Source organism: Silurus meridionalis, chromosome 13 (genome assembly GCF_014805685.1).
Source record: "Silurus meridionalis isolate SWU-2019-XX chromosome 13, ASM1480568v1, whole genome shotgun sequence".
Lineage (NCBI taxonomy): Eukaryota > Metazoa > Chordata > Actinopteri > Siluriformes > Siluridae > Silurus > Silurus meridionalis.
In genome coordinates this window covers 23,041,626-23,063,274 of record NC_060896.1, presented here as the reverse complement: position 1 = coordinate 23,063,274, position 21,649 = coordinate 23,041,626, and the positions used below count along the sequence as shown (strand labels likewise).

Genomic DNA, 21,649 nt, shown 5'->3' with positions numbered 1-21,649 from the left:
TTCTTCTTCTCTGACTATTTTAAGTTGTTTTCCCCATTTGATTTTATAGTCATCCGGAACCAGACGTAACATGGGGCACCCACAATATACTACTATCATTTACAGACTCGTTCTGACCGTCTCTCAGCGTGTCAGCTCGAGCCGACTTAGCAAAAGTGCACGCTTGGCTTACGACCAAATCAACCAGCATGCAGGGACGCATCGTACACATACAGAAGTCATTGTGTCCTATACATGTCGATGCACGTACACGCACAGCTCGGCAGCAGACAAGCGTATAAATAATTCACTCGGAGCCAGTGATTGTAGCTTATTGTTTTCAGTGTGTTACCGATCCCCCTGCTGCCTCGTGTTGAGGACTAAGCAAGGCAGAACGAACACTCATAATGCATGAAACAATTCATAATCGACGTATGTTATTCTTATCTGCCCCAGTACTGCTGAATTCTCTGGTTGTTACATTTCCATTAAAGCAGGTCTGATTGTAATTCCTGCTGAAAGCATAGGTTCATTTGAGCTTCGGAAGGAGTCTCTAGTATCAGTGCTTTAAACTCAAGCAAATGTTGCTGGAAAACTGACCATAAGTTTGGTATGTTCTTTTTGAACATCCAGCTTCACATTTATTTCTCATTTGCTTTTCAAGCCTTCAATTTTTTGGGAAGATGTTTCACTAGATTTTGGAGTGTGCGTGTGAAGATTTGTGCTCATTCAGCTACAAGTGCTTTTGTAAAATCAGGTATGATGTAGGTGAGGTGACGAGTCCTGGGGTGCTGTCAGCATTGCAAATCATCCCACTAGGATTGTGGTCAGAGCTCTGTAGTAGGCCATTAAAGATGATTCACTCCAACCCATGTAAAATATATCTTCATAGAGCTGGATTTATGCACATGGGGCATTGTAATGCTGGAACAGGTTTAAATCTCCTAGTTTGTTTAATGCTTGTGTAAAGGTTGCCATGTTGTTTCCAGCGAGAAACCGAGGAGAGCACAGATTGGCATTTTGGCATATTGACTTATGAACGGCGGTGCTTCCTGTGACTGTGCGTGCAGCCTTATGCTGCCATGTCTCGCAATTTTTTGATACCACCATCAACCGAGTCTGAAACCAGGTCAAGGCCACGTGGAATGAATCGCTGTCGCATTGAATGAAGCCATAGGGATTTATTTAGTACGGAGTTTCAGGCTTGTTATTAAACACCAGTTAAACCAGGTCAATTTTGACTCACGTTATTGTTTTCCTCTATAATCAGCGTTCTCACAGATAAAGGTCGCTTCATCTGAAACAGCACTTTGCCCGTGCAGGTGTTATCAGGACAGGGAATTAATTAAGTAGCTGATCACTACTAGGATTTGAACCGCACACGTAGTGGTACGCTTTCTCAAAGTAGATCAGCAGCATGTGCACTTTCCAACTTTAGCTTTTTCTCACTCCCTCGTTCTTTCATACTTTCTCTTTTTCATCTCAACATTTATTTTCTCCCGCTCTGTTTCTTCCCACACTCGCTCCCTCGCCTCGTGTTCAGGTAGTTATTAAGGCCATGGTTGCATACCAGCTGATCCCAAAAGCCACAAACGGGGCAGGGGAAATAAGAGGAAGGGGCGTCAGGAATGCTGTGAATTTGAATGTTATTCTGGGTTATACTGTAGATGTTTTCTCTTACTTTTCTGACATGTCCCTCTTTGCCCCTTTCTCTCTCTCTCTCTCTCTCTCTCTCTCTCTCTCTCTCTCTCTCTCTCTCTCTCTCGCTCTCTGTCTTTCTCTCTGTCTCATCCAGCTGTCATAATAACACATAGCTCAGCTGGATTGTATTTTTTGTCCACTGACCAACACGCAGTATAATCAGCTCTGCACATTTGGCCCTCCATATTTACAATTATTCAGCTTTCTGATGAATCGACTCGAGCTAAATGCTTTCTCTTTCTTTTTCAGATCAACGTTTGAGAAGCACAGACGTGTTCCGCAGCCATGAGGCAAACTGGACTAAGCGATCACTGAGTTTTCTAAGGACTTGTACGTATTTAAATATTTATATTAAAAGTCATATGTCAAATGTCGAGAAAAAGAGGCATTACACAGGGTTTCCGCAAACGTCTTAAATTTAAAAATCGCAATTTTAGGCCTTAGAAAGTCTTAAATTCACTGCTCTAGGTCTTAAATATTTTTAAAGTGCTCCTAATTTGACACCCATGTGACACTACATCTAATGCTTACTGAAATGGTCCTGCAGCACTTTTAGAATATTTTATTGTTTATATGTTTTTGTGGTGTTTTCGTTCTTTTTTAGTCCATATATAATTAGTTGTCGTCTACAAATGATGCCACAGCCAATCAGCCTTCTTTTATTATAGCAAATCTTTCTTGAATTGTACCACAGGCGTAAAACGGATTTCATTTTTCAGCTATAGGGAAGTGCAAGTTTAGTGATACTGGGTTTATAAAAATAATGCATAAATATCCTGTTTAGTTGATTTATTCTTTTAGTGATTTATTTATTTTTTTTTTTTGGACTGGTCATTTTTTACAATCCAGAAGTTGGGAGTTCAAATGGCTGGACAAATATTAGTGGCTTGTACATAATGTGGCGATACCAGTTTCTTCAGATCATAGGCATTTGCATCATTAATCTACATAGTATGGACAAAAGTTTGACAACCTTGTATGTGCTTTTTAAAAATCTCCTTCCACATTAAGTCCCTATTTGTTGTTCTGATATTTTCCTCCATTCTTCCGTGAAGATGTTGCACTAGATTTTCGAGTGTGTTTGTGGAGATTTGTGCTCATTCAGCCACAAGGGTGTTAGGAAAGTTAGGATGGGGTGCAGTCAGTGTTCCAGTTCATCCCAAAGGAGCTCAATAGGGTTGAGGTCAGAGCTCAAGATCGTCCACAGTAAAGTATATCTTCATGGAGCCTGCTTTGTTCACAGGGGCATTATCATGCTGGAACAAGTTCGTGTCAAATTGAAGGAAGAAGTCAAAGTTACCACATCGAAATATTTTTTTTTTGTACTTCAAAGATAATTTTGTACTTCAAAATTTATGGTAACAGTTTGACGAATACAGAGTAGCCATTATTTGTCACATATACATTACAGCAAAGTGAAATTCTTCGCATATACCACCTTGTTTGTAAGCTGGGGTCAGAGCGCAGGGTCAGCCTTGATGTAGCGCCCCTGGAGCACAGAGCTTTGATCAAGACCCCAAGAGGGGCCGCTTGGCGATACTGGGCTTGAACTCCATAACCTTCCGATCAGTAACCCAGCACCTTAACCATTGAGCTACCAAGCAAGATATGCTTTACTGAACCACATGGCTAGAGAAGTCAGGTGCTCTATTACTTTTGTCCAAAAAGTGTAGCTAATCAGTCAGGCACATCACAGAGCTCAGTTTACCTTTTCCTTTAAAAAGTGAGTAAAAACACTACTATACTTGTGCTTTTTACTTTTATCATGGTAGATAGTAGATTTTAGCTCGCTTCATTAGTTACCTTGGATGGAAAAGGGCTGTAGTGATGAAGAGCAAGCTTTACTTCCTGCGTCAATGTAAGTAGAAGATATTTTATTAATTCCATATATCAGTTATTTGTTTGGGCATCATGAATGACTTACAGTGGATGATCATAAGGAGCAATGTTATTTGTCACTCACACAGCATTTCAATGGTTTTTGCAGCTAATGAACTCCTCATCCACTGATTTATGGCTAAGATGTTTTATTATGGTTGCTTGTGTTGTAACATGTCAAGGTCGCCACCATTTTGTGTCGTCACTGTTTAGATGCATCCCTATGGGTTGCATAGTAAGTAAGTGAGGCACAAACCGAGTTGGTCGAAGTTGCAGTGTTCCTGATGCTTTTTCATAGATATTCACAAAGCGTTTTCAGCAAAGTCATTCTATACTTCAGCTGGTAATTTATTGAGCGCCAGTTCCGTGTTCTCCACGCTCGGGTAATATCCGCCAAAGCTTTGTTTACATTTTTCCTGACCGGTTTAGCGAGTACGTTTGCAGCACGCACCTCAGCCAGTGCTGTTTTTTTTGTTTGTTTTTTTTTTTGTGGTTTTTTTTTTTTTTTTTCCATATTATTACGCGCACCATGAAACCAAACCAAATATCAATTTGCGCTCTGATTCAGACTTGGCAAACTGACTAATAGGTGTTAAAGCATTCTGAATCATCATGCTCTCAGCTCTCACCATGCCAAGTCGCTAAATAATCCTGGAGAATTGCTCGTGGTTTCTGACAGGACGCCATGCCAAAATTTACTAGGACAATTCTTCTGCAGCACAGAGTGTCCCTGTGGCTAATCGCTTTTCAGTGGAATTGCATGTTACAAGTGATTCAAATTATAATTGGGTGTTTTTACTCTGTAAATTATTGTTCACATTACACTCGCAGCTTTGGTGTAAAACTTTTAAACATAAACACCGACTCCATTTGAAGAAAGTTTTTATTAAGGACGAAAGTATTGGGACACCTAAGTTTTCCAGCTATATGTTGTTCCCAAAATGGTAACGCAAAGCTAGAGGCACACATTATTTCTTTCGGCTTCTCCCATTAGGGGTCGCCACAGCGGACTATCCGCATGTTTGATTTGGCACGTTTTTACGCTGGATGCCCTTCCTAATGCAACCCTCCCCATTTATCCGGGCTTGAGATCGGCACTAAGGCTTGTGCAACCCTAATGGCTGGGGTTGGTTCCCTGACCAGGGATCGACCCTGGGCCGCACCGGTGAGAGCGCCGCATCCTAACCACTAGACCACCAGGGAACCTTAGAGGAACACAACTGTATAAGGATATATTTGGATTTTTCCTGAACTAGGAGACCCAAACCTGTTCCAGCATGACAATGCCCCTGTGCACAAAGTGAGCTCCAAGATACACTATACGGACAAAAGTGTTGGAACACCTGAGTTTTCCTACCATATGTGGCACTTCTCCAAACTGTTATCACAAAGTTGGCGGCACACAATTGTATTGGATCTCTTTGGATGCGGTATAATAAAATGTTGCATTCATTTGAACTTGGAAACCCAAACCCCTTTTAGCATTACAATGCCCCTGTGCATAAAGCCAGCTTCATGAAGATTTGGTTTACATGGTTTGGAGAGGAAGATCTTGATTGACCTGCTATAGAGCTCTGATTTTAAACCCTATTGAACACCATTGCACACCAGGCCTCCTCACCTCACCTACAACAGTACCTGAATTTACTAACACCTTTGAACACAGATCTCCACAAGCACACTCCAAAACCTAGTGGAACAACTTCCTAGAAGATTGGAGGTTATTATAATAGCAAATTGGGACTGAATGTGGACTGCGATGTTCAAAAAGCACATATGAATCTTATGGTCAGGTGTCCACAAACTTATGTCCATATAGTGTACATTACAGCTATGAAATGGACAGGAGGATAACATTGATGACTGCAGTTGAATAAAGTGTATCAATTTTATTTTATGGTAACAGCGAGTGTATTTTGTATATATACCCTATACAGAGATACAAGAAGATTTTGTTATGGATTTATTTTTTGTTTTCTGTTTTTATGGGCAGTTAATACCGCGAGGTCTCGGCTGATCCCAACTCATAACGTCAAACCGCTGAGCTAGCACCTCCATAATGTGCTTAATTGTGCACACATCATGCCTCTGTAGCACGCGAGGGTATCTATAATCCTCTGCAATTCTTCACCCCAGTGTTTTCTCTATCACGCTCTAGGATTCTGTTTGTAATGGTCTTCCTCACAAAGCTCCAATCAGATCATGTAATACGGAGCCTACGCGGAGAACCCAGCACGCATAATACAGATATTATCAGCCCGAAGACGGGCATTCATTCAGTGCCACAACAGCCCACAGATTTCAAAGCGCTATAGAAAACAGAAAGAGAAGAGGACGGAGCATCAGACACCCTTTGTGCGAGCGTACATTAATGTCTCTTTCTCGGCTTTTTATGTCGCCCCGCCCCGTTCCTCTACCTCTGTTTGACCCCGACCGTAGTAGGGTGTTGCTGCGTGTGAGTCTGGACGGTTCTGGACTGTGTTTTGCATTCGCTGGGAAAATGTATTATAGACGACAGGACGGGGAGGGGGAGGCTTCGTTCCTGTCCACTTTACTTATGAGTTATAAGCACTTTATCTGCTTTATCTCTTCTTAGATAATTACTGCCTGCCAGGCTATTAGCCAGAGCTAGTAAGGGCAGATTAATGCAAAATAAACTATATGGAAAGAATTAGTGGGTCACAATGTTACACAGCATCGCAATTGTTGGCCATGTTGATATACAGTACATTCTTCTGCGCTTGTGATATACACTTTATAGCCTAAAGTTTGCGGACACTTGATCATAAGATGAGCTTTTTAAATATCCCAGTATATCCTAGTGCCTTTTTCCTGTCATAATAACCTCCACTCTTCTGGGAAGATGTTCCACTAGATTTTGTGGAGATTTGTGCTCATTTAGTCACAAGGGTGTTAGTAAAGTCAGGTTCTGATGTAGTTTGAGGAGGACTGGGGTAAAGTCAGCGTTCCCATTCATTCTAGCAGGCCTCTTAAGATCTTTTACTCCAACCAAATGTAAAGCATATCTTCATGTAGCTGGCTTTGTCCACAGGGGCATTGTCATGCTGGAACAGGTTTGGGTCTCATAATTCAAGTAAAGGAAAAATTTAAGGCTGTCTCATCTAAAGACATCATGTACAATTTGATGCCTTCAACTTTGAGGTAACAGTGTAGAAGAACCACATTTGGCTGGAAAAGTCAGGTGTCCTATTTCTTTTGTCTCTATAGTACAAGTACAAGTAAATGAGAAAGAAAAGATAGAATAAGAAACAAATGTCTGCTTCTGTTTTAAGAACAGTAATGGAATCATCACTTCCTAACCAATTAAATTTTGGAAGTCTTCATCATGTGTTTATGTTCATATAAGTTTGAATCTCTTCACGTGTCTCTTAGGCTACATCTAGACTAATCCGGCCAAATTTGAAAATGCCGTTTTCGTCTAAAAACGATCTGCGTCCACTCTTTCGTTCCCCAAACGTTGATCATTCACACTGATCCAATTACATTTATGGCAATCGGCAGATGCCCTTATCCAGAGCGACTTACAACTGAGCAGGGGAGTGTTAAGCAGTGGTAGCTTGGTGGTGGTGGGATTTGAACTTGTGACCTTCCGATCCAAAGTCCAATGCCTTAAGCACTGAGCTACTACCTCCCAACAGCTAAAAATGATTTAGTTACATATACATGTACTGCGCATGTGCGTTTATTTACGTTTCGGCTCTTTGAAAGGTTGCGGCAATGACTAAAAACGTGTCACCGTTTCGAAAGCCTCAGTTTCCACAGTCGACATTTTCAAATGTATCCACTTTGGGGAGCGTGGATAAAGGCGACGTGAAAATGCCACCTTGGTGTGGACGGAGGGCTAAATGGAGAGAGAAATATGCGCTTTCAAACGAAAACAGATTAGTGTAGACATGGCCTTAATCCTTGTGCACACATTTATTAAATCCTTGATTATTCACATTTCTTTTTATTTGGACCTAAAACAAGGGAGTAACTGCAGGGACAATAAGAAGGAGCGCCACCCAGCAAAGTCCTCCTCCACCGCTCCTTGTGCGGAGGCATCCAATCCCTCATGTCATTCTCTTTATCAGAAGTGTCATCACCCCTCGTTAGATTGCCACCGGGACTCTCTGGTTACAGGAAGAGCCTGTGAAGTTCAGGACCCCCTGTAGTTTGTCTCTCATCCTGTTTGCTCGTAACGTCAAGAAAATATACATTCGCTCACAAAAGAACGACCTCCATCGAGCCAGTAGGGAGCCCATTTAGCTAGCGTGTGCTTTCTTGTGTTTCCCGGCTTCCTAAACCCAGCTGATTCTCACAGCCTAAATGAAACAGGAAAGCTCAGCATGCAGGAGGCGCTTCTCTTCAAATCGAGTGCGGCCTCGAACCCCTCAACCTTCCAGTACAATACTCTTCACTAACGGTTCAATTTAGCATGGCCCATGCTGACAGTTTGCTGAGTGACTTCATTTAATACATTTAGAACTGCACACATCTCAGTGCTGTACATGACTCACACGTGTGTGTGTGTGTGTGTGTGTGTGTGTGTGTGTGTGTGTGTGTGTGTGTGTGTGTGTGTGTGTGTGGTGACTCCGGACCACAGCTGTAGATCTATAACCCACTCCCGCAGGCTGTCATGGTTACTCAGCTCCCTGCAGGGGAGTGTAGATCTGAGGATGTTCAGGGAGGAGAAAAAAGGGAGGCACAGGAGATTTTAAACAGAGATGTCCAGACAGATTTGCGCACTGAATCTTGCCATGATTCAGGATCACAAAATCTTTTTTTTGCATAGTGCTTTTAAACATGGATATTTTCCCAAAACAGCTTTATGGATATAAATTTAAACGTCAGAAATTATTCCCTATATCTTTATCCCTAATGAGTGAACTAGTGGTGAAAGCAGCAAGGAAAAACTCTCTTGAGATAGTATGAGGAGGAGACCTTGAGAGGAACCAGACTCAAAGGGAACCGATTCTCATGTGGGTAACACCAAATGTCTATTATAGTTCCATCATTAGTGAGGTTATTAGAGGTCGGCAAAACCGATTAATCAGCACCAGTAGTTGATTGCTGGAACTATGGCTATCAGCAAAAATCCATACCGATAGTTTTTGGTCCGCTGTTGTTATGAGAGCAGCCTCTAGAGGTGCTGTTTGTTTTTATACATGAGACTGCGCACTGCACAGATCGCGCTGTATTTTATTAATAATTGATTAATTATATAAGTATTAATTAATATATTCATATTTATGTTTTTATGTACACATTTTCATGATTCAGCTCTTTTCTTTTCTTTTCTTTTTTATGTTCGTAATAAGGTTTTGTACTATTTTACATGGAGTGTTTTGGAGTGGTTTTTTTTAATCTAGTGTCCATTAAAATAAATGTAAATAAGTGTAAATAAAATAATCAGTTTAATTATTCGATTACCGACAAGTACGATTCAACCTAGCTATCGTTATCGGTCAAATCCATCTGTTAAGCTGTAGAGGTTATCAGCTGTTCACTGATTGACACTTGAACGCAAACTTCTTTGTGAAAATTGTAATTGGAAAGTGTTTTCATAAATACAGTCCAATTCCATCTTTATGGTTCTTGAGTTAAACTTTTTATTTCCAATAAAAAATTCAATCCAATTAGATTTTATCTTCTACCTTTTCTTAACTTTAACTTAAGTTGTCCCATTTTAAACAAGAACCTCAGTATTGTGGTACGCCATTATTTCATAATTCCAATAGAAACGTGTTAGACCCTGTACAAAAATTTTTTTTTATTTTATTTTTTTTGTTTTTATACTAAGGATCAGCTGGTCAATCTAAATGAAATAATGTCCTGATCAGGTGGGATAGATTTCACTGAACACTGCGGTTATCAAGTGAGATGCTTTTAATATTTGTCTGAAAATGTGACGAAAGATTTTAATAGAAGAAAAATGAAAGTATTTGTGTATATTCTAATACACTCCCATGCAAAAAAAAAAGAAAATGGACCAAGCCCGAACTTGGAATGGATTTAAGAAAACAAATCGTTTGCCAGAAAATAAACAAGAATGAAACAAATGTGTTTTTGAGACTATTTCATCAGCTGATTTGTGGAAAAGCTAGAAACAGGGACGTTCAAATTAAGATAATGGTTCAAATGTTTGATGTCAAATTCAACACACAAGAAACAAACCCATGTCCGGATGTACTCACTTTTCCAGAAATATCTTCTGGGATTTTCTTTATTTTCTTGTAAAGATGAGCCATTATGCGGTTATGTGCCAGGATTGATAGGGCAGGGAGAGATCTCCAGGATTTGTTTAATTCCAGGTCATTTTCTGATTAATGATTTGGTTATTAAGAACATTAAAAGCTTTTGCTATTTTTTGCCCATGTTCATTCTGTCCAAATGCGTCCATTTCGTTGTCCTATACCAACGTAATACGTGACCTCAGCACATAGAATCTTAAAAAAAAAAAACCTTTTATCCGATTCATCTTAGCTTCGCTTGTCTGTGCTTGCCAAACAGATAAAGCCATGCTAAACTTCCACTCACGGAATGTCTTCAGACACAAAGCATGAATGGGGGTTTTGATAAAGATGAAGAAAAAGAAACAATGTGTGGTGTATCAGTGCTGCTTCACTACGCAAGGATCTCCATAAAGTGTTGTAGCTACTAACTAACATTTTTTTATAGTCCCATCTTTAGTTTTGCAAGTAATGAGCTTGTTACTGAGATAATCCAAAAAGTTTGATACTGGAGACTAACAGCATTTCTAGCAGCGCCTTGTTCTGATTTTTCCCTGAAATCATTTAATGTATTGTTGCTTCCTGTTCAAGGTCATGTGTGGTACCATAGAATGATGGGATAGTTTACACAATCTCAGCAGTGATGTTCAAAATCTGTAACAGGAACTGCATTTTCTTCATTGCCACTGCCAACAAGCAGTTCCAAACCCTTAAAACACAGCCCTCCATTATGGGTGCCTTTGCTCCGGGCACTCGATTGTACCCTAATAGTTACAATACAAGAGTAGTAATTCAGTACTTCACAGAAAGTACTGGTTTTGTCCAGTTTGTCAGAGGACCCTACTTTCATGGAACTGGTTACAATTAGTAAGTGTTGTAATCGGTTGCTTTGCAAAAACTCTGCCAAATGACATGCAAGAGCAGCAACCCATGGCTTAAGGTTTTTTTTCTCTGTATAATTTTTTTAATGTTCTGGACAATTAAAACTTTAACAGCGATGATTTATAATGGGAAATCGTCAGTAGGAAATCTATATGGCACAAACCTTGAGCACCGCGAGAGCTCTGAGTAAGCAACGCTGTACACGGTCCACGTTAGACAGGAAAAGATTGCGATGTCTGGCTGAAGATTTGAAGCTCACAGCTGGAGGAAGTGGCTTGCATTCTTTCTGGAGGTCAAGCAGGGAACTTGTGAAGATTGTGTAACTTTGGTTTGAGCGCACGTTAGAGAGTCAGATTCACTCAAACATTCCAGTCTGGTCAGCAAAGCGGCTTTTTAACAAAGTCGTTATCGCAAGGTCATGCTAGTTTTTTTTCTTCCATAAATAAATGCATCAAAAGAAAATCCTTGTTTATTCTGTACATCGAATGGAATCATTCAGCTAGAATGCTCTATTTGTCCTTGTTCGCTTATACCTCCTGACTTTCGAAATCTTCAGGTCAACTTTTATCACTCGTTGTGGGGATGTAGCAGCATTCATACTGCGTGAATCCCCCCAGACAAGGTACTTAGATCCTGCTTCCTCACAAAACTACACTCAGAAGCTTCTAATCATGTGGTAGTCATGATAAAGTGTGAGCAACTGTCCATGTGTCCACGTCTTTTGTGCACTTTATTTTTAATGCATTTTAAAGAAAATATGTTAAGAAACGATTGGTTGGAGCAAAAATCGTCTGTTCTGCAAAGAGAACAGGAGGTATATTTTTATACAGCGCATCATCAGGAATTATGCCGTGTTTTTTTTGCTTGTTTTTCTTAAAAACAAACCTAATCATTTCTAATCATTTTCCTAGCGTGTGTGTGTGTGTGTTAACTCTATTAACATCCAGTGCAAATCTAAGGAAGCAAATGACAAACACCAAAAATGACTTGCCTGACGGGCTGTTTTGTCATGTTTTGTAGAACTACGAGATACGATGGTTTGACTTGTAATTTCTTGGTCTTATGATGACTATAGCAGTATGACAAAATGCACAGACAAGAGAGCTGCACGAGCAGATCTAATAACAACTCATTTGCTCGCATTAAACACTCCTGTAGCGTATGTGTGTGGTTCCGAAAGCATGTCAGTATGCTGGTGTGGCTGACAATAATCTAATCTTGAACCTGCCTGACGCCAGCCTACATGTGTGTGTGCGTGTGTGCGTGTGTGTGTGCGTGTGTGTGTGTGTGTGTGTGTGTGTGTGTGTGTGTGTGTGTGTGTGTGCGGGGACATCTTTGTTAAAGGCAGAGTGAGTCATATGGTATAGTACAGGCTTTGTCAGATCCGTCATGCCTCAGAGATGAGCTAAGAGCCTTCAATCCATGTAGACGCGTATTGAAGCGATGCTCCACTGTATTTGTCGTCTTGTGGACTGTGAGCTACAGTATGGAAGACAATGTCTGGAATGTGTAGTGTGTGTGTGTGTGTGTGTGTGTGTGTGTGTGTGTGTGTGTGTCCTCATCTCTTTACTAAGATATTACCTGCCGGGGGACTCGTTTATCAAAGCTGAGGTCAAACTCGGAAAGCGATTTATATCCCTTCTTATAAAAGCGCTACTGTTGCCAAATCATTGCATCAGAAGCATTATTTTTCCCAAATTGGCCACATGCTTATGATTTCATATAAAAGCACAAGAACTGAGATTATTTTATCATGTATATTTGATATGTTAGAACGTGTACTTGGTTTTGTTTTGCTTTGATATTTATAAAGGATTTTGCATTACATGCTCAATAAAATGCTCAATCGACATTTTTATTTTTTGTAAATTCTAGCCAGGTTTCTTTCCCTGCATAGACCCCTCCTAATGCACACAAGAGCAAGCCCCTTAGAGCATTTTATTTCAGGAATCTGGCTTAGTACTACATCCCTTATTAGCATATAAGAGAAAAGCAAGTAAAACCATCCTCCTGGGTTTTCCTGCAGTGACTTAATGCTTACACACACACACACACACACACACACACACACACACACACACACACACACACACAACTTAGTTCTCCCTCCACTCAGTCTGTATTAGGGTATAATTTGTCAACAAGGTAACCAATCAGGCTTAAGAATCTGTCACATGGCATTGCATTATTGGATCAAGCCACCATTTTGGAAGGGCAAGGTTTTTTGTGTGCATGCTACTAGACATGCATGATACACACAATGACATTTGTTGCGCTTCCAGACTCGTTCTACTTAAAAGAGAGGATTTTTTTATCACAGGCAACTTCAGAAATATTCCAACCAATGTTATATCGACAAAAAGCATCTTATTGACTGTTTGTATCTGTGTGGTCCTTGGGATCTGGCTCCTTCTACTGTCTGTTCATGCTCGTAGGTCACAAGTCTCTCGTGATGCTTGAAGTTTATATCTCGAGGGCGTGTTTAATGGGACTGATAGGCACAGAGGGTTTATCTTCTTTAATGGGACAGATAGGCACAGAGGGTTTACCTTCTTTACTGAGACTGATGGGCACTGGGGCAACACCCCCTTTACTGGGATTTATTGAGTCAGAGTGCATACCTTTGACTGGTGGGCACTCATAGGCACATCTTTTAATGTGCCTGATGGGCACAGGGGGCATACCTCCTTTAATGGGATGACAGATACAGAGACCACACCTCCTTAACTGAGACTGGCAGGCACAAAGGCCACACCTCCGTGACTGAGACTGACAGGCATAGAGGTCATACCACTTTCACTGAGAGTGACAGGCATAGACGTCATGCCTCATTTATTGAGACTGCCCAGGCATTTTTCCCTCAGAATGACAGACACAGAGGCCACATTTTCTTCACTGTGACTTACAAACAAGCAGGCCATGCCTCCTGCGCTGAGACTGACAGGCACAGGAACGATGCTTCTACTTCAGTCTAGCAATTTGAACACTGTTTAGTTGTCTGTGAGCAATTTTTAATGACCACATTTCCCCGCGTTTAATTACGGCCTGTTCTCGGTGTCATGGTGATCCGTCTTATTTTTTCCGGAATGCACCTAAGCTACATTGCACACACATGCACTCAAAATGAGTCACTTGCCTCAGACAGCTGCTCGATTTAACCAATCGGTTAATAGCCACGTGTTTACATGTGCACATGTATGAGATGCCATGTGAGCCACAGGTTGTTTTTTTGGTCATTCTGACAGCTCCAGTTCCTCAGTGGTATTGATCTCATGAGTCTATCGGGTTTGCGAGTTTATTTAACATTGGTGACTGTTAGCCAAAATAAACAGCTGTTCATGCAGTTGTTGTGATATCATGCGCTAGAATGAGATTTTCTTTTTACTCGAACTAAGAGATGGAAACCTGTTCCAGCATGATGATGTCCCTGCACACAAAACCAGCTCCAGCTCCAGTGGAAGATCTTCTGCTATAAAGCTCTGATTCCACCACATTGAACATATTTTGTCTCGTGTTCTTAATCTTTTGCACTTTTTAAGGAAACGACTTAACAGCTAGTTAGTTCAATTTGTTTATAATTTCATAATAGCTAGCATCGATATCTGCTGGTTGCCAGGCAACAGTGTTCTCGCAGCATTTTGGGAAGGCACACGTGCATGCGCGTGTGTGTGCATGCTTGTGTGTGTGTGTGTGTGTGTGTGTGTGTGTGTGTGTGTGTGTGTGTGTGTGTGTGTAAGAGAGAGAAAAATACCTCAGCATCCCTGTACTTTGCCCTGGGCTTGCTGAGTCAGGGCATCCTTGGTAAAAAAAAATGTCGTGTTGCTATGGCGATGGAATTTTAGCTTATGTGATCTGTACAGTGGGCAAAGTCATCACACACACACACACACACACACACACACACACACACACACACAGAGTTGTACACAGATAGACATAGACACTCGGATGTACATGCTAATGTTATTGCGCACATGCACACACACACACACACACACACACACACACACACACACACACACACACACACACACACACGATATGATGAAGCATGACTTGTACGGAGCAACTAGAACTGAATTGATAAGTAATGATGGAGTGCGAAACAGAGAACGGCATCCTTGCCTCCACTCATGTGTGTGTGTGTGTGTGTGTGTGTGTGTGTGCACGTGTGTGTGTAAGAAAGAGAGATGGTGGCACACAATCAATATTCGCCTCCATTGCACACAGCACAGTCTAATCTTTTCCGCATGTACGAGTTGCCATGTGTAAGGAATGAGCTCTCGGTGTGTGTGTGTGCGTGCGTGCGTGCGTGCGTGCGTGCGTGTGCATGTGTGCGTGAGGAAGAGAGAAACCGGTTAGCTTGGCATTTTGAGTACACGCAGACAAAAACAGCAGCTGTCAGCTCACACTTATCAAATTTACTGCGACTCTATTGTCTAATGACACAGTGCAGAGGTGCCTGAAGGCACACACACACACACACACACACACACACACATACACACACAAAGTGTCATTATTCAGCATAGGAACGTTATTTCGCACCAGTATGTGCTCCATAAACTCAGAAATGCCTTCTAAACATTTTCCAGTGTCTCTGTCTCTCTTTCTCTCTCTCTCTCTCTCTCTCTCTCTCTCTCTCTTTCTGTGGCTGCGTTTCTAATTGAATCACACCTTAAGGTAGAAAGCCGAAGATTAAATTTAAACAGTCTCCCCCTCTTTAAAGATTTGTTTGAGGAGCAGAAGGACATTGCAGAGCTCAAACAGCACCACACGCCACCCCGAAGCCGGACCTTCGTTCTTATAAAGCACTATTCAGATCGGATTAGTGTTGCACAGGGAAGAGGGGTAATGTAATTACTCAGCCCTGTCCCAATCCATCATGTAAGTAATAAAGGACAAATCGAACTAACAAATCAGGTTTGTATTGAAATGAGGTGTTTGTGTGTGTTTAGTACACATGGGGTGTTTGGTGGAAAGTACATCATGAAGCTCCTCCGTAAAGCCCATTATAATCATACAGACACTGTAGAACACACTCGAGCTGCAGCTGAGACGTGATTTAGTTGTTAATGTTTTATCTTTCTCTTTTACCTTCTCTCTCATTCTCCCTGTCTTTCTCACTCTCTCAATTTCTCTCTTGTTTTCTCTCTCTCTCTCTCTCTCTCTCTCTCTCTCTCTCTCTCTCTCTTTCTGTGTATTGGTGTTTACCCTGGCGGATGTCACTCATGGTGGCTAAAGGCACACTAACGTCCTCGATCTTGCTGTTCCACCACAGCGTTTCTATGGCAACCAATAATCCTTTTTTTTTTTTTTTTTTTTTTTTTACATCAAAACACTGGTAGAAAGTAAACGGTACAGATTTGGTGATTATGCAGGCGATTCAGTTGCTCGAGAGGAGCTGATGAGTTGCTCCTGTGTGTCAAGCCGAGCTTCTAATCTCCACCCCCACACACTGGGGCAGCACTTCCTGCAGCTCACCTGCACTCTAATTATGGCCACATTTACAGGAAATTCATCCTACCTGAAGAAGTGACAAAAACAAAAGAGAAAATATGGGCTAACGAGCAACACGCACAGGACTCAGCATCAAAAGAAGGCTATAATACTGGTTCTGGTGGTGGATGTGTACCAAACTGAAACGTCTTTCACTGGCAGTAAAGCAGCTTCGAATCATCATATAACATTAGGTGTATATTATATATATTTTTACATTACAGTTTATACACTATATGGACAAAAGTGTTGGGACATTTTACTTTCCAAACTGTATTTGGTAAGGGGTAGACATGCAGGTATTTGGTTAGAAGGAGGCAGATGTAGAGGACAGGGGGGGTATGGAGACGGATGATCCGCCGTGGTGACCCCTAACTGTAGCAACCAAAAGATGAAGAAGAAGAGGAAGGGTATGCTTTATATTGGTTGAGTGAAAGATCTTGAGTTTCCCACCATAGAGCTCTGACCGCCACCCTGTTGAATACCCTTTGGATGAAACGGAACGCTGAATGCACACCAGGCCTCTTCACTTCATCTAAATCACTATCTGACTTTGTGTCTGAATGAGCACAAATTCCCAAAAGCACACTCTAAAAATCTAGTGGAACATCTTCCTAGAAGATTGGAGGTTATTATAACAGCAAATGGGGACTAACTGTGGAATGGGATGTTCAAAAATCACATATAAATCTTAAAAGCAGGTGCCCACAAACGTTGGTCTATTTAGTGTATTATGTATGACGTGGTAAAACAGTGATAAGGGCTCAGTTCTCAATTCCGCTCTTGTGTGTTGTTGCGGGTGATCTGCGTGTTCCAGGCGTGACGCGTCTCAACCTGCAGGCGAGATGTTTGTGTTTAGATGACGAGCTGCTGTTTCAGGTTCCAACACTTCCGAAGACAGAAAACACCCTCCTTGTTTTTAGCTGATCGTATCTGGGGTTTTTTGTTTGTTTTGTTTTGTTTTCTGACAACTACAGCGAGGAACAGTGCATGGAGTAAAATATGGCTTGGCAATAAAGAACAAACCAGCGAAATTCGGAAGAGGGAGCCCAAAGAGCAGGTTAGGTCAGCAGCTTCTGAGCTAATATAAAGAAGAAGAGATTGTGTATGAGTGTGTATAGTGTGTATATGAGATTCCAATACAGGTATCTGCACCAGAGATTTCTGCTGTTATTGCAGAGAGCCGTTCTCTTTTGCACATACTGCATGTTGCCCCCCGATGAGATACGAGTCGGCACGTAGCATTTACAGAGATCCTGTGCTTGCGATATGAATTGCAGTGTATTAAAAATCCATCGGCGAACCCCTGCTGTGACGTGTTATTTATACACGCACACAGTAAAATCCTTGCCGCTCGGTCCCAGGGTTGGTTTGCATATTGCAAATGCCTTTCTGTAGTATCAGTGTTTAAAAGGTTTGTTTGTAGAGATCTGGAGTTATGGAGCCCAGAAGGGTGCCAAAATTATATAAAACGCATTCATTTCTCTACAGCTGTCGAGTCGGTGTGCAAATGGGTCTCAAATGGAAGGTGCCCACTGGTCCATTTGAAACACATCCACAGGGTGAACGTTCTTACTAACGAATCCTAACAATGATCCATGCTGACACTAAAGCGATTAGCCCAGTGCTACATATGTTGTGTGTTAAAGGTCAGGGGTGGTGAGTGATTCGTTCTGCCAGATGTGACAGTAATGACATTCATACCATTAGAAAAGAGCAGGAAAAAGAAGTGCTGTATCAGAGCACTGATCCCAAGCACTTACTGACGACTTTTTACTTACTGAGTCGACTCTCTAGTTCAGAAAGTTATAAAAAAAATAAATAAATAAGGCATGCCTCATACGACTCACCGCAGCATCGCCATACGTCAAACATATGCCGTGTCAAACGTCTCTGTGGCAGATTTTCCCAGTTTCAGCCAGAATTTTATTTGATGTAATCGCAGACATGGTCAGAGTAGCACCAGTTAGTGCCATTAGTCTCTTTAATACCACCTCGTATAAGATCTGTTAATATCACACACATTTGTGGCATATGATGCACTATATGGACAAAAGTATTGAAACTTTTTCAAACTTTTACCACACAGTTGGATGCACAAGCATTACATTTTCCTTTCACACAACCTAGAAAAGTGAAAAATCTTGAGAGGAGAGGAGGGGAAGATCTCGAGTGGCCTGCTATAGAGCTCAGACCTGGAACACTGACTGCACCCTAGGCGTCCTCACCCAGAGTTGCTGAATGAGCACAAATCACTCTGAAAATTAGTGGAGCATCTAAGAAAAGTGGGGGTTATTATCAAAACAAATGGGGATTAATGTAATGGGATGTGTCCACAAACTTGTCCATGTAGTGTACATTAGACGATCCACAGCGGATCACATGAAGTGTTAAATGCTTAATCGGGTTTACAGAGAATTGTTACATATCAAAGAAAACAATATTCCAGGCTTTCTGCTCTATAGGGACGTCTCCAGTGCTTATGTAGGATGTAGTATGTATTCTGTACAATGGGACGAAGATTGCAGGCATATTTTTAACCTCGTCTTTGACAGTATTCATGATCATTAGTAAGTTTGTAACCCATAACCTATACTAATGCTGCATCAAAATTCACCTTTTGCTCTTAAAGGAGTAGAATTATCGCGTCTCAAATCGTAGTATGTTGAAACGCATATCGGGTATATGAGGTTTACACAGAAGTTCAACTATTTTAGGCTTTTTTTTTTCCCCAGCTAATATTACCCACAACTCCTTGTGTGATAGAATGAATGAAGAAAATTGTTGGTACATACCACTTGCATGCTTGTTTGCTACACTTTTAAACATGCACACTTTTTCTTTGCTGAGAAGATTTTCTGCACGTAGAATGAGTAGTCGATTTGGGCACAAGATAAGGGCGGACAAAAAGGTAATAAACTCGAAGAAACGTACTCGGATCTGTGCTTGGTTTCGGTTAGATGCGGTCATAATGTTATGCCCTATTGATGCATATAAGTTGGAAAGGGATGCATTATATAGGTATTATCCCGGCAAACCTTTTCACAGTCTCGTGTGCATTTCGGAGACAACTCATAAACTCGTAAAGTCTCTGTTAAAGGGATGTGACTTTTAGACAGTGTTTGACTGCAAACAGAACTAATTAAGCTCACTTCTGTTTTGCCAACAAGGCTTGCAAGATTGTAGATGAACTGACTTTTCTTACCACCCTATTTGTTTAACTGGCTCCTTATATGGTTGATGAAAAATCGTCTCTACAGCATGTATGTTAAAAAATATATATTAATTAAGTATTCATTTCAAATCCGAACAACGTCGACCCTCCACCATCTGGTCCTTGAGCAAGTTATGAATAAAAACGTCACGCCAAACGAGCAAGATTTGGCGGAAAACGTGATGTCGTTATTATCTTATTTCGATGTTTTTTTAGATGTGGTTTCCAAGACTGACACACACACACACACACACACACACACACACACACATTACCCGGGGTGATTCCTGCATGTGTTTTTATAATAAAAAAACTGCAATCCAAACACGGAAAAAAGGTCGTTAACATTGGCACACACACACACACACACACACACACCCAGTTAGCATCGTCATGCCTTTTGTCTTGGTTTAGATCCAGCCTCGGATGTCACCTTAAGACACGGAAAACGATTTTGTTTGTGGAAGATTGCGTGCATATTGTATCAAATGCTGCAAGCTCATGCAGACTGATCTGCTTTACCTCAGCTGCAAGTTTGAGGCGATTTCGATAAACAAAGACAGCTGCAAGCACCAGGAGCATCACAAACTGCAAGACAGGAAATGTACAAAACATACAGGCAGGTGCTTGATTGACAGCTCAGCAGGTAATTGTGTGTGTGTGTGTGTGTGTGTGTGTGTGTGTGTGTGTGTGTGTGTGTGTGTGTGTGTGTGTGTGTGTGTGTGTGTGTGTGTACGTAAAATTCCCTGGCTCTAGATCATGTACACATACTCATTCTCTCTGAAGGTGTTGAAAAGTATAAGGAAAAAAATGAGGGAGAGACTTAAAAGGAAAGAAAAACAAGCCAGCTGTAAACAAAGATCACCGGATAACAAAAGCTGATTATTACTATCATATGAGTGATGAGGTGTTTGTTTATCGTGTGTGTGTGTGTGTGTGTAAGGAGAAAGGTGGAGTGCTAAGCGTGTCATCACATCATCAAATGAACTCATCATCTCTAAGCTGCTAGCTATCAGTCATGACTAAGAAGATGTAATTGCCATCATTATGGCTGACTCGTGCATGCTGCGTGTGGTCGCAGGTTAGAGTAATGAAGAGTACGTGAAGGACTATTTTGAAGTGTCTTTCATGTCTTAAAGAATGGTGATCAGTATCAGGTAGTATACTGTACTTTGTTAATAATTTACACATATGATTTAGCAAACAGAGCAATTTACACTATGGTAATGTATAATCTGTACAGTATATATGTATGTGGCAGCACGTGGATGAGCGCCGGTTTGCGAGTGGAGCGCGGAGCATGCCAGCATGCCCAGTTTCCCTGCCGTGCGAAACGTACGATATTTTTTACAGTTTTGTTGTATCGCAATCGTCATAGTAATATAAAAAAATCTTAAGTAGAACATTGTGACTATAGGGACCATCTGTATACGTCCTCTATGTTGTAGATTTACTAGACACATATTGTTGAATCTAAAGCAAATCGTGTGTACGGTACAGCATAACTCTTGACTGTGTGAACTGCCAATCTGATTTGACATCACTTGCTGAAGGGTCCCCCTAAGTTTTGAAGAAGGAATTCCGTGTTGGAATATTTTTTTTTTTTCTTTTCAGTGAAATGAATGAAATGAATTGGAGTTACAAGTTTTAGTCGAACACTGCACGAAATAAAAAGTCCGTCTGGTTGTCCAACATGGCTGGTGGTTTACTAAACAAACGTTGCGTGTGCACTTTTGCCGGGACGTGGTGCTGCTGCACACCTTTCACACCTTACTGCTTTGTGAATAAATATGGGGCGGGTTATTGCTGTGTGAAAATGTATTTCTTAGCATTAACGCATAATGTTATAATTTGAGTCCTCGGATTGTTTTTGTACTGCTTCTGTAACACACCCGTTAAACACAACACAATATCGCTGCAGTGATAGCAGTGGAAGATTATCCGTACGATTTTGAACGTACTACTGATTTACTATTTAATATTTAGACCAATCACAGACAGAGGGAGGGGCTAAATATGTATTTGTTGTGTTGAAATTTTTTTGTTTACGGCACCAGACATGTTTTGGCTGTTTTGTTTTTCTCTCACTACATTTGTGCTACATAAAATAAATCAGCACTCGCAGTCAAGTTCCTCAAATGCTGAATGAAGAGGGAGTCGGAGCGAGTGTGAGAAATAAGGAAAGAGAAAGAAGCCTTTCTTCCTCTCCGTGCAGCTGTTGTTGTAATGTGGCGCGACAGAAGCCAAATCCAGGAGGAAGGGC

At 41.1% G+C, this 21,649-nt stretch overlaps 1 protein-coding gene across 1 annotated transcript in view; it reads left to right on the top strand.

Moving 5' to 3' along the window:
* sipa1l3 (signal-induced proliferation-associated 1 like 3) overlaps window positions 1–21,649 on the top strand; it is a 96,938-nt gene that overhangs the window by 29,253 nt on the left and 46,036 nt on the right. The window contains exon 2 of the mRNA XM_046864314.1: window positions 1,930–2,010. The gene's annotated coding sequence lies outside the window, so the exon portion shown is untranslated. The remainder of the gene's footprint in view (window positions 1–1,929; window positions 2,011–21,649) is intronic.